Below are 13,775 nucleotides of genomic sequence, written 5' to 3'. Positions count from 1 at the left end.
CCGTCTCTTTTCATGATTTGATCAAATGTCATGGTACATGTAACATAAAGCACTTTGCCAATCTCAAATCACTTAGTTGCTTGTATTATTAATAGTATCATTGATTCTTAGATGATAATTAAATTAAAGTAGCAGTTTTAGCTGCTATTAATAGTAGTATTTATATTTGCTTATTTGCTTACATGCCTTATCTCCTAATGGAATGTAAGCTTGAGGGCAGGAACTTGTTTTTGTATTTCTAATGTGTACATAGCTTAGTTTCTTGCAAATAGTAGGGATTTAATATATGATGAACAAGTTGTGAATAAAACAAAGTTTTTTCAGCACTCTGGAAGTGTTATTTCCTTGTAATTCTGAAAAATACTCTTGTTGCATTAGAGATGTTGCATCTGCTCTCTCTACCCCTCTAATGTCTGCAAAAGCACATTCAGCCAGTGCCCTGGTTCCTCCCTGAGTGAGAAATCTGACTCATCACTTACTAGTATCTCTTCGAGTGATACATGAATTTTAATTCCATTCAATTACCAACTTTTAATTGAATTCCATTGCCAAGTTAGGAGCATATTCCAGAATGTTTTATTCCAAGTGCACTATTATTAAAATCTTTGTGGTTCCTCTAGGTTCTGCTTTCTGTTTGGTTTAATAATGTCCAGTCTAACTTGGTAAACTATAACAGAGGTAAAATAACTGCATTTATTGCTTTATTTATTGGTGTCATTTTTTATTCTGCTTTCTTCCTGTTTCCCATCTTTTTTTTTTAAATAAATAGTAGGTTTCTTTTTCATCTCTGTTTCCTGTTTTCAGTCTGTAACTCTGTGGCTAGAGGTACCTTGAAAGGTTATATAGCTTGTTATGTCCTGCAAGCTTCACACAAACTAATTCAGAAAAATTAGTGTCTCACTTGGTCAGGGCTTTGGGGGAGTTTGGTTTTGCTTTTTAAGTTTTTCCTTAGCTATTAAAGTTTAACCCAACTCTGTAAAGGGTAAAAATTAAAAGGTTGGACCAAGTTTATAAGCATGTGATTGCCAGAAATTAGTACTCAAGTCAGAATGACTTTTTATGGTAGTTTATTTAGAAAAGGAGAAAGAGTGAAAGTAAGGAAATCAGAAAGAATAGATATTTACTCCAGCCTTGTCTGAACCAGGCAAAAGGGGACCCAGAGGTAAATTAAACAAGGGTTTTAGCCATGAGGCCTCCAAGATGAGGGGCCTCTCTGGAGGCTAATACCTTCAGAAAACCAGGAAAAGGAAGTCAGCCTTTTTCACTCACCTATGTGGTAGTTCTAAGAGGAAATTCATAAAAAGTCCAAGGTCCCCAGCCAGAGCTCCTCCAGGGTCACCACATTGAAGGCGAAAGACCCCCTCACAGGAAGTTCTTGCCACTTTTAAAGACCATTCCTTTCGTCACTTCCTGTGCCTTCCTCCCACTTTATGGGGACCAATTATAATCTGAAGCTTTGTTTAGGATTGCCTAGGGGGAAGTCAGTCGATTCTGATTCATCATTCACAATAGCCCACATGTTTCACAGACCTCCCCATATTTAAGGATAAGTGGGGTGTATACACTTTTGTGATTAAATCTAAAAATGGGCAGGGGAGAGTTAATCCCATCTTCACAACTCTATCAGTATGCAATTTAATCCTTATTCTCTCTTTAGCTAAAGATTGGGCAAGCCAGAAAGTTAACATCTTTTAGACATTGCTGAACTGCCATATACTCAGGAAATATTAACTAATGAATTCAAGTTCTACTTATTCTGTTCCTTGATGTCTTAATGGTTAAACAGAATATACTAGTGTGAAATCATTTTGTTTTGTAGCACTTGTAGATTTATGTCAAGAAGGCTTGACAGCTCTTCTAAGACTAAACATACTATTGTGCCCAGAGATCTTAAGATGAGAAATTGTGTTAATTCAGGATGGAAACTGCTTCTCACTAGGTAAACTCACCGACCAATGGGTTAATTGAATAAAGCTTGTATCTCCTCTTTTTTTTCAAGGCAGGCATTGGATAAACTAAAGAAGTGACCCACACTATCATTCCTCTTATAAACAGTAAAATCAGACAACAAAATAAAGTGAGGGAGAACTCATAGTGTGCAGGAATGGTCTCTGACAATAAAGACTTTACATCTACTTTTCTGGTAGTGCCTGGGGTTTTAATTTAACACATCAATGAAAAGGCAGCATTTAAAAAAGGAGAAAACACCCAGCAGGACTTCCTTTTATTAGTGCAATTTGTAAGAAATTACATTTAATGAGAAAATCTTTAAGCATGAAAAAAACGAGCTGTGACTTGTGGAGCTCAAGAATGGTATGGTTTTAATCGACTTTGTTAGTTATTGGTAAGAGAAATGATGATGATGGTGATGATAATACAAACTTGGAAGTGCTTCCATACAGTTGAGGTGGTCAGCACTGTGCTGTCCTTGGTTCAGTTTCCTATGCCACTAACTATGCATCTTATTTTCCTAGTATACTCCATCTAGCTTATGTCCACTAACCTTGGTTGTCTCTATGAGGGAGAGGGAGAGTAGGCAGTTTGGCAGTTTTTAAGCTGATACACAAGGAGATTTTAGCCCCACAGTTTAGGAGAACATTTTTAAAGGTGAGAGCCATATATCTATTTTCCAGTCAGGTCAAAGCTAATAAGGAAAGACAACTAATATGAACAGCATCCTGTGTACAATAAAGCTTGTAGCTTTTGGGGGACTCTGTTCTTTTCTATCTGCCCTTAATTTTCTATACATGCAAATTGATTTTGTTTTGTTTTTGAAGATGAGTCCTCTTCTCTCTGCAAACTCTTGCCTAATGATGTCATAAGCTCCTGTGAGTTCATCTCCATGCAGATGACTTCCATATCTATTTAACTTGCTCCATTAGCTCTCCTAAGCCCCAGTCTCTCATCACTAGCTACCAATTTGACACTTGAAACTGGCTGTCCTGTAGACATTTTAACTTCAACACATCTGAAACTGAACCCATTATCCTCCCTCTCTTCCAGTGTCCCCTTAGTCCTGCTTCCCTATTCCTAAAAATCACCATTTTTATAGCAACATAGGTCCTTAAACTCTGGGTCATCTTCAACTCTTCCTTGTACCCCCTTCCTCATGTTGAATTACTAACTTTTGTTGATTCTGCTTCTGTCATACTTCTCACATCTGTTCCTCTTCTTGCCACTTGCTCAGTCTCCAGCCTCATCTAGGCCTTCATCTCCTGCCTTTGAATTGGTCTCCCTGCTTGTAATTAACCCAGCACCTGGAACACAGAAGGCAAGATACAGATGGGAAATTCAGAAGATAGGCCTTTGTGCCTGCTCTTGTCTGGGGGGGAGGGGGTGTGGAGAAGGATCTCAAGGACTTCTGTTGATGTTCAGGACTTAGGCTATCTTTGTACTTATCTGTACATATGTACGTTCTCTCCAATTGTGCTGTCAGTGTTTGTAAGAATTTCCTCTTATAGTGCTATCCCAAGGATTTTGAAGGGAAACTCAGAAAGCAGAAACACCCATTTTGTTTTCCCCTTTTAAATTGCAACTTTCTTTTAATTCATAAATAATGCAGGAACTTCATATTTAAAGTTCTTTCAAGGTCCTGAAAAGAAGTTTTAATGCCAACACTTTTATTAAATGTGTATTACTTTTAAAGATACTTGTGAGAATCTACCTTCCACTATTTAATATGTTCTCCTTCCTCTTTTATTTCCTCATTTCCCAAAGTGGAAACATCATTCAAATAATCACTGTCACCTTCTTCCCACAAAACACCATCTTCATTACCATCCATACTATTTGATATGACATTTTAAAAATCCAAGCATAATGGACTCTGTGGAGATTTTGTCCCAAGTGGTTTTGATCCAGTTCCCTAGTACCTATGTTTATTTTATTTATTAACCTAGTACCAATGGTTTATTTTTCCCAATTGAGTAAATTCATGGTTTCCAGTCAACATCCACTCATTCTTTCTTCAAGTGATCTTTGAATGATTTATTAATTACTACATCATCTACTTGTAATTATGATGTCATTCCTCCCAGAATAACAACTAGGTCTGTGAACTTTAAAAACTACTCCACCCTACTTAGAGCATACTTTAGAGGAAGATAAAGTTGTAATCTCCTGATTGAACACTGAAGGTACTTATTTCTCACCTCATAGTGAAGCTAGAACTTTAAGCTATCTATTTTTAGATCTAATACAAAAATGTGTTAAGTAACTATAAAGGTTAAATTAATCACAAAAAAGTCAAGTAACTCACAAAAGGTGAACTTAACAAAGAAGTGTTAAGTAACTAAAGATATAATCAAATCAAAGAAGGTGAGAACTAAAAGTATGGGCAGTCCTGGAGAAAAAGCCTTTAATGTCATTGGTAGATATAAAAATTTAGAGGAGGAGACACAAGGATGAAAGGTATATATATATTTGAGATTTTTCATCCCTCAAACATACACTCTCTCTCTTTCCCTGATTGACGGTGGAGAGTTAGCTGAGAGCTGCATGCTGAGCCTTTCGGCATCTTAGCGTGGCTACAAGCTATTGTCCAGTTTTGTGGTGAGTTTCTGACTGAATTTTCCTCCTTTACTTTCCAACTTTTTCCTCTCAGAAGCCTCTAATCTTCTTCAGGGACCTAGAGGCGGGGAGTTTAAAACTCCCTCTGGCATAGACCAGGTAAGAGAAATCCTATATCCTCTTTCCTCCTCCTTAAATTCCTTCCCTCTGTGTTAATTAAATTACTATAAATTTCCAGACTGATTTGGGAATTCTATTTGGTGACCATTTAAATCTAGATTTAAAGTCACAACCCTAAAATTATCTGACAGGTCCCTGTGCATTTCAGCAATTCTTTTCTTCACATTTCCCCCCCTGTCACCGTTGAACACAGTAACACATCAGGACACCTACTCCAGATCACATTTAGCCAATCTAACACAAGTTCTTCATTCATCCATTCCTTTTCCTGAACATAAAAGATCACTCCTGATGGTAACTTTTCCTTAGGTAACATTTTACACCTTGAAATTACTTAAGGAGGCAGTTTTTTGCCTGTCAACTGTGACTGAAGCATCCTGGTCATTCTAGTTTTCTCATTTCTAGTAGTTTTAATCAACACTGATTTGGCGCCTTTAGTATTAATGGTGACATTTGACAGAATATCAAAACAAACAGGTGTTTGATTGGCATTTCACATCTGCCCCAGGAGATAGCTGTGCTTTTTTATGTATGCTAAGGTTCACAATATACAACTTAATGTTTTCAAAGCTGGAAGTGCTTAAATATAGTGTGAATGCAACTTTTAAAGATACATATTGGGGGAAAAATGTTGTACTCTATTTGGGCCAATATGATATGTAACTAAAAACATGCTTATAATCAACTCTAGCAAGCAGAGCGCTATGTGAAATCATGCAGTAAAAACCACCACTCTTACAGGGCATGACACTCAAACACTTACTTCATCTGTGACGTATCAAAAAAAGATCACCTAATAAAAATGGAAGGAAACTGTTTAGTACATGTTAAATAGCTAAGAAATAGACATTATAATAAATAGTGGTGGTGCCCAAGGCCTCCAACTGCTGCTTCTCCTGTCCTAGGCCTGGGACTGACAGAGTCAGTGCCAGTGAGCAAGAGGATGGCATTGGCTGACTACACCTCCATGGGGGGTGGAGGCAATGGTGGAGTTTACAACTATGTCTGCCCATAGCTCCTACTACATCAGAAGATATAGGAGAAATATGGCAACTTACATAGCATTTGCTTATAGGAATGGGCAGTATGAAAGGTGACTGCTGCTTTTGCCTTATTGTGGCTTATTGTGAAGTTGAACAGTTTCCTCTGTTCTTGCTGTTTTTTAGGACAGCCTCCCATAAACAACCATAAAATTTGTTTTGTGCTCTAATTGTTTCCTAATAAATTAATCACGTTGCAACAAATTTGCATTCTTAAAACCAGTATTTCAGCTGAGCTGTCTATATAAGGAATACTCACAATTATTCATAGGATCAAGCATACATAGGAACAGGACCATGTTAGTGGACATGCCAGTTTTAAGTAAAAATATCTCATAAAGACCTGAAAGTTGTTTATAAAGTCTCTGTGATTTTTCAGTGAATAATCTGAGCTCATTAATAAGAGCTAAGAGAGTACAGATAGGCTTACCTCCGATTTCCAGGCAACTGCCCAATTAATATTTCTAAAGGATGGGCCTTTTCCTCCCCTTCACAAGAAACTCCAGTGACTCCTTTGTCATCTTTAGGATAAACTAAGGCCTTTATGATTTGGCATCAATCTCTCTTCCTAAACAGACTTCTTCATCAAGGGATCCATGTTCTAGCCCAACAGGCCAATTTGCTGTCCCTCTATGCAGTATCCCATCTCCTCCCTCCCTGCCTTGCACAGACTGTCCTCTGTCTATACCCCTTCCTCTCTTCTGCTTCTTCTATATGTGACCTTTTTATTCTTCATCATCACTGAAATTGCCTTCTTACTTGGTAAACTTTTTGACTTATCCATGAATATGTTTTTTTTTCTTCTAGTACAATGTAAACCCTTTGAAGTCAGGGCCTACAAGACTTGCATATAGAACAAACAAATAACTTTGTTGAATTCATGTGAAAGAGAAGAACATCTCAAATATTTGAAATTTTGCTCTTATGGGGAGATCTATTTTTAAGAAAGCATTTCAGAACTATGCCATTCCATGAAATAGAATTTACCTCTCTGTGCATAAAAGAGTCTAAATATATTAATTTTGTGTAAATTATTTAAATATATGACTGTATTAGGATCTCATCCCTTTCATTCATTATGATAGCACAGAAGCAGTACTTTTATGATAAGATTTTGTTATGCTTGGCTTTATTGACATAATGCCTATAATTTTATACCACCAGGTAAAATACAGTAATTTGCCTATTTCTAGTGCAATGCAAACTTTAAAATAGGCATTTTAATTTAGCATAGGCATTTGTTAATAGGTATAAGACAATTGGCTACTCATTTATGGTTTTTAAGTGGGTGGTTTTCTTGTTTTGACTACAGAAATCTATTTCCATTTCTTCTCTGACAACAATAGTAGTTATGGCAGCAGTAGCTGCTAAAACAAGTCTTATTGGTTTAATTAATGGGCAGTTACTTTTGTCATTTAAAAAGGAAATTTATGAAATTGCTCTTAGAAATTCATCTCTCTGCAGTAGGCACACTTTGTAAACAACTAAACTTAAGCATTCAGCACTGAGTCAGAATGACCTAAAGTTGGCTATCTGGTGCCATGCTTAAATTTAGGGAAGTGCCCGAGATGGCTTGGAGAGACCATGATCCTGCTGGTTTCCTGGGCCCTATAGAGAGGAAAATCACCTAATGAATGATCCTGACTTCAAAGGCTTTACATTGTACTAGAAGAAAAAAACATATTCATGGATAAGTCAAAAAGTTTCCCTTAGTTCCTTTTAAAACATCTTATTAGAATGGAGTCAGTTTTGTTTCCAGGCAAATGCAAAGCCAGAGGCAGATAAGCCCGACTGCCTGTTTGTGTGTACCTTTCTGGGACCACTAGTGTGTCGTGAGGTGCAGCTCTCTTGAGTAAGATTTTTAACTAGCACCATACCTATTTCCCTGGAGAGAGAAAATGGAATGTAACTGTGCCTGCCTTTGAGATCAGAGAGAACAGTAAAGATTTTGCACTTTTTGTGTTACTTCTCGTCTCTGAGTGTGGCATTTTGAGTATCACACACAAGGTGTTTATGGGTCAAGTCTGATTTTGTGCATTAACATCTGTCCTCATGAAAGATGGTGAATATCTACTGCATAGATGAAAAATGGAAAACTATAGACCAGACATTTCCCAAGAGACTCCTTAAGATAAATGATGGCCCTTAGTGCCCTGAGATTGATAGCTATTCCACTGATCATTTTTCTGTATTAACTCCTAAAGGGAATTATTGAATCACAGGCTAATTTTGAAGTCCATTATGGTGAGATATAATTGTAGCTGTGATTCACTGGGTGTACAGACTGACAGGGACTGTTCCCTAGGCCTATGATATATTTGAAGGCCTAGGAAACACACAAATGACGAATGGCTGTTCATGTGAAAAGAAGCAAAAACATAAACCAGCTGAAATGTAATATTATTTTTGGCCCACCATTTGTTTTCTTACACTTCTGTTAGAACCAGTAGTGAAATGTGAAATGCTACCAAACTATGGAAGTCTCTTGTTTTTATCCACTGCTAATATTTTGATGTGTCAAAGCATTATCCTTCACAGATCTTTTTAAGTGTCATAATGGGTCATTATATTCAGCAGAACAAAACAAAGTTTCTAGAGGCTTTAAGAGTCCATTCTTCGGGCCACATAACTAGCTATTATTCCTAGAGTGGTAGAATTCAGTGTTTTGGGTTTTTTTTATTCCTTTGACACCTAAGATACATTTTTATTATTTTAAATATTTTTATTTATTTTTATTTTGTCAATTTCAAACATTATTCCTTGGTTACAAAAATCATATTCTATTCCTCCCTCCCCTCTTTCCTCCCTTCCTGTAGCCGACGATGTGCAATTCCACTGGGTATAACATGTGACCTTGATCAGAACCTATTTCCATGTTGTTGGTGTTTGCATTAGCATGTACATTTAGTCTTCATCCCCAGTCATATCCCCCTCGGCCCATGTAGTCAAGCAAATGTTTTTCTTCGATGTTTCTACTCTCACATTTTTTCCTCTGAATGTGGATAGTTTTCTTTCTCCTAGATCCCTCCAAGTTGTTCAGGATTACTGCATTGCCACTAATGGAGAAGTCCAATACATTCGATTGAACACAGTATATCAGTCTCTGTGTACAATGTTCTCCTGGTTCTGCTCCTCTCACTCTGCATCAATTCCAGAAGGTTATTCCATCACCAACATATACCACAATTTGTTCAGCCATTCCCCAATTGAAGGGCATGCCCTCATTTTCTAATTTTTTTGTCACCACAAAGAGAGCAGCTATGAATATTCTTGTACATGTCTTTTTCCTTATTATCTCTTTGGGGTATAAACCCAGTAGTGCTATGGCTGGATCAAAGGGCAGACAGTCTTTTATCACCCTTTGGGCATAGCTCCAAATTGCCCTCCAGAATGGTTAGATCAATTCACAACTCCATCAGCAATGAATTAATGTCCCAACTTTGCCACATCCCCTCCAGCATTTGTTACTTTCTATTGCTGTCATGTTAGCCAATCTGCTAGGTGTGAGGTGATACCTCAGAGTGGTTTTGATTTGTATCTCTCTGATTATCAGAGATTTAGGACACTTTTTCATGTGCTTATTAATAGTTTTTATTTCTTTGACTGAAAATTGCCTATTCATGTCCCTTGCCCATTTATCAATTGGAGAATGGCTTGATTTTTTGTACAATTGATTTAGCTCTTTGTAAATTTGAGTAATTAAACCTTTGTCAGAGGTTTTTGTTATGAAAATTGTTTCCCAATTTGTTGCTTCCCTTCTAATTTTGGTTACATTGGTTTTGTTTGTACAAAAACTTTTTAATTTGATGTAATCAAAATTATTGATTTTACATTTTGTGATATTTTTCTAACTCATGCTTGGTTTTAAAATCTTTCCTTTCCCAAAGGCCTGACATGTATACTATTCTGTGTTCACCTAATTTATTTATAGTTTCCTTCTTTATGTTCAAGTCATTCACCCATTCTGAGTTTATCTTGGTTGTAGGGTGTGAGATGTTGATCCAAGCCTAATCTCTCCCACACAGTCTTCCAATTTTCCCAGAAGTTTTTATCAAATAGTGGATTTTGGTCCCAAATGCTGGGGTCTTTGGGCTTATCATAGTCTGTCTTGCTGAGGTCACTTACCCCAAGTCTATTCCAATGATCCTCCTTTCTGTCTCTTAGCCAGTACCATATTGTTTTGATGACCACTGCTTTATAATATAGTTTGAGATCTGGTACTGCAAGGCCACCTTCCTTTGCATTTTTTTTTCATTATTTCCCTGGATATCCTTGATCTTTTCTTCTTCCAAATGAATTTTGTTATGCCTTTTTCTAATTCAGTAAAATAGTTTTTTGGTATTTAGATGGGTATGGCACTAAATAAGTAAATAATTTTTATTATGTTAGCTCATCCTACCCATGAGCTGTTAATGTTTTTCCAATTGGTTAGATCTAGTTTTAATTGTGTGGAAAGTGTTTTGTAGTGGTATTCATATAGTTTCTGTGTTTGTCTCAGCAGATAGATTCCTAAGTATTTTATATTGTCTAGGGTGATTTTAAATGGAATTTCTCTTTCTAATTCTTGCTCCTGAAATGGGTTGGAGATATATAGAAATGCTGATGACTTATGTGGGTTTATTTTGTATCCTGCAACTTTGCTAAAGTAGTTGATTATTTCAAGTAGCTTTTTAGTTGATTCTCTAGGATTCTTTAAGTAGACCATCATCTCATCCGCAAAGATTGATAATTTGGTCTCCTCATTACCAATTTTAATAACTTTAATTTCTTTTTCTTCTCTAATTGCTACAGCCAGTGTTTCTAGTACAATATTAAATAATAAAGGTGATAATGGGTATCCTTGTTTCACTCCTGATCTTATTGGAAATGCATCTAGTTTATCCCCATTACAGATAATGTTTGCTGATGGTTTTAGATATATACTGTTTATTATTTTTAGGAAAGACCCTTCTATTCCTATACTTCCTAGTTTTTTCATTAACAATGAGTGTTGCATTTTGTCAAAGGCTTTTTCTGCGTCTATTGAGATAATCATGTGATTTTTGTTGGCTTTCTTCTTGATATCGTCAGTTATGTGGATGGTTTTCCTAATATTAAACTATCCTTGCATTCCTGCTATAAATCCCACCTGATCATAGTGAATAACCCTCATGATCACTTGCTGGAGTCTTTTTGCTAGTATTCTATTTAAGATTTTTGCTTCTATGTTCGTTAAGGATATTGGTCTGTAGTATTCTTTCTCTGTTTTTGACCTGGCTGGCTTTGGAATTAGTACTATAGTTGTGTCATAAAAGGAATTTGGTAGAATTCCCTCTTTGCTTATTTTGTCAGATAGTTTGTATAGTATTGGAATTAGTTGTTCTTTGAATGTTTGCTACAATTCACTTGTGAATCCATGAGACCCTGGGGTTTTTTCCTTAGGGAGTTCTTTGATGGCTTATTCGATTTCTTTTTCTGATATGGGATTATTTAAGAATTCTATTTCTTCTACTGTTAATCTAGGCAATTTATATTTTTGTAAATATTCATTCACATATCACCTAGATTGGCATATTTATTACAGTATAATGGGGCAAAATAGTTTTTAATGATTGCCTTAATTTCCTCTTCATTGGAAGTGAGGTCTCCCTTTTCATCTATGATACTGTTAATTTGGTTTTTCTTCTTTCCTTTTTTTTTATTAGATTGACCAGTACTTTGTCTATTTTGTTTGTTTTTTCAAAATACCAGCTTCTAGGCTTATTTATTAGTTCAATAGTTCTTTCACTTTTGATTTTATTAATTTCTCCCTTAATTTTTAGGATCTCTAATTTAGTTTTCTTTTGAGGATTTTTAATTTGTTTGCTTTCAAGTTTTTTGATTTGCATGTCCAATTCATTGACCTTTGCCCTCCCTAAATTGTTACTAGATGAACTCAAGGATATAAATTTTTCCCTGAGTACTACTTTGGCTACATCCCATAGATTTTGAAATGATTTCTCATCATTGTCATTTTATTCAATGAAATTATTGTTTCTATGATTTGTTCTCTAATCGATTTTGGAGAATCATATTTAATTTCCAATTAATTTTTGATTTGGCTCTCTATGTACCCTTACTGATTATTATTTTTATTGCATTATGATCTGAAAAGGTTGCATTTATTATTTCTGCTTTTCTCCATTTGTTTGCCATGTTTTTATGATCTAGTACATGGTCAATCTTTGTTAATGTACCATGTGCTGCTGAAAGGAACCTACGATACTAGTTTATCTCAATATTTGAAAACTATAGAAGAAAAAGTAGCATAAATCTAGTAAATAGATATGAGAAATAGCAATGTATACAATCCCCGTTTTGCATAGGAAGAAACTTAATCCAAAAGGGACCACAGAGATATTGATCAAAAACTAGAGGCTAGATCTTTTGATTCCCTTGTGATTTTTTTCATAAGATTTCTATTAATGAAGTTTTAATGGGTTGATGTATGTGTGTGTATTAATATTAATCTGGTTTTTGCACTGAAATGATTCTTTGGTTGTATTAGGTCTCCAGATAACTTGGGGATCATTGAGATAAATATCTCACAGAGGTGGTTTTATGTTTTGTATTATGTGTTGTATATGTATCACCATTTCCCAAAGTAAGAAATCTCTCCAACCCCATTGTGAGAGAAGCCAAGGACCCTTTCTGTGCAGTTACATTTTTTGAACTCTTCCAGAGGTTCTTAGTTGTGTCACATTTTCTAGTTTTGAATGAACTGAATATCAAGGAGCATGAGACATTACATTCCTATGTAGCTTGTGTAGGATATAGCAAATATTTTCATTACTTGGTCTTCTCATGCTAGAGAAGAGAGATAAGCTCAGCCAATTGGAGTATTTTGGTGATGGTTTTCTTTTTTCCTTACTAATCAAGGATATTCTAGGTTATTTTCCTAAAAGCAATTCATCTGAACATGCATTCTTTCTTGCAAACTAAAGATAGATATTAATTTACCATTATAGGATGAATTAATGGAATTTTTAAAATTCACGGGCAAGTGCTTTCCATTGATTCTTCAACTTCATTAAGTGTTTATAATGAAGATCATAATCACCTGACTAGTGAAAAAGAGGATATGGTTACTAGGAATTTTTTCTCTATGCCCAGTTGATATACTAGAAATAACATTTACCTTTTCACACACATTCAAGGGACCTTATAAAAGAGTGTTTGAAATTGTATTTCATCTTTCTGAGTAGGCATATATCAGTGCACAGGCCATTGTGGTTCTCAGTATATTGACCTTAAACATTTTATTAAGCGTGTCAATAAAGTTATATGACCACATATGTGGTAATTGATAGTCACAAAAGTTCTATAGTTGAGGAAGTGAATTAGGAAATTATTTATCTTGTATTTTAGTCATTCAGCATTAATTACCAAATAGCAAAAAAAAAGTGTCTATAGAGACAAATGATGAAAAGTTATTTCAGAGTAAAAGTCTCTAAGAATTATGAATTCACATACTCTCTGATTGAATAGTCTTGTTTTAGTTCTTCCCAGCCCTGGGCAAATCTGATTTTCAAGATCTTTGGTGGTTCTGATATGTCTGCCTTCTGATCTCTGATGGCCTTTCATTCAGAGGTCCAGCTTATTCCTTATTTAGCCTTCTCAACATACAGTGCATTTTTCAGCCCTGACCCCTTGAAAAATAGAGCATGTGAAGCATTCTCAGCATATTTGCTTTGCTTGTCCCCAGTTGGGGTTATAGACTCATTTGTTGTTTATTGAAAGCCCAGATTTTAGAGAATACAGAACAGCGTCATGAAGAATATGCAGGCCAGCATGAGAGTATAGTGTAATTTGACCAACAGCATTTCTAGATATATAAAGCAATAATATTTGATTAGTGAATGGGGGCAAGCATGTTTAAAGAGTCCTGTTACATGTTACCAAAGAACATTTAGTTCTGGATTTAATCATAGGGAGGAAATAAATGACTTCTCAGACCACATATATTTTGTATTATGAGTTGATCTAAAAATGCAGTCTTGAATGGCCCAGATGACTACTAAATTCTAA

General features: G+C 35.6%; 1 protein-coding gene across 4 annotated transcripts in view; it reads left to right on the top strand.

Annotated features, from left to right (window-relative positions):
- Positions 1-13,775, top strand: part of XRCC5 (X-ray repair cross complementing 5) — a 167,959-nt gene that overhangs the window by 125,843 nt on the left and 28,341 nt on the right. The window lies entirely within an intron of this gene.

This window comes from Monodelphis domestica, chromosome 8, assembly GCF_027887165.1.
Source record: "Monodelphis domestica isolate mMonDom1 chromosome 8, mMonDom1.pri, whole genome shotgun sequence".
NCBI classification, from domain to species: Eukaryota; Metazoa; Chordata; class Mammalia; order Didelphimorphia; family Didelphidae; genus Monodelphis; species Monodelphis domestica.
The sequence above is the reverse complement of the archived record's forward strand: the minus strand, read 5'-3'. Positions and strand labels throughout refer to the sequence as shown.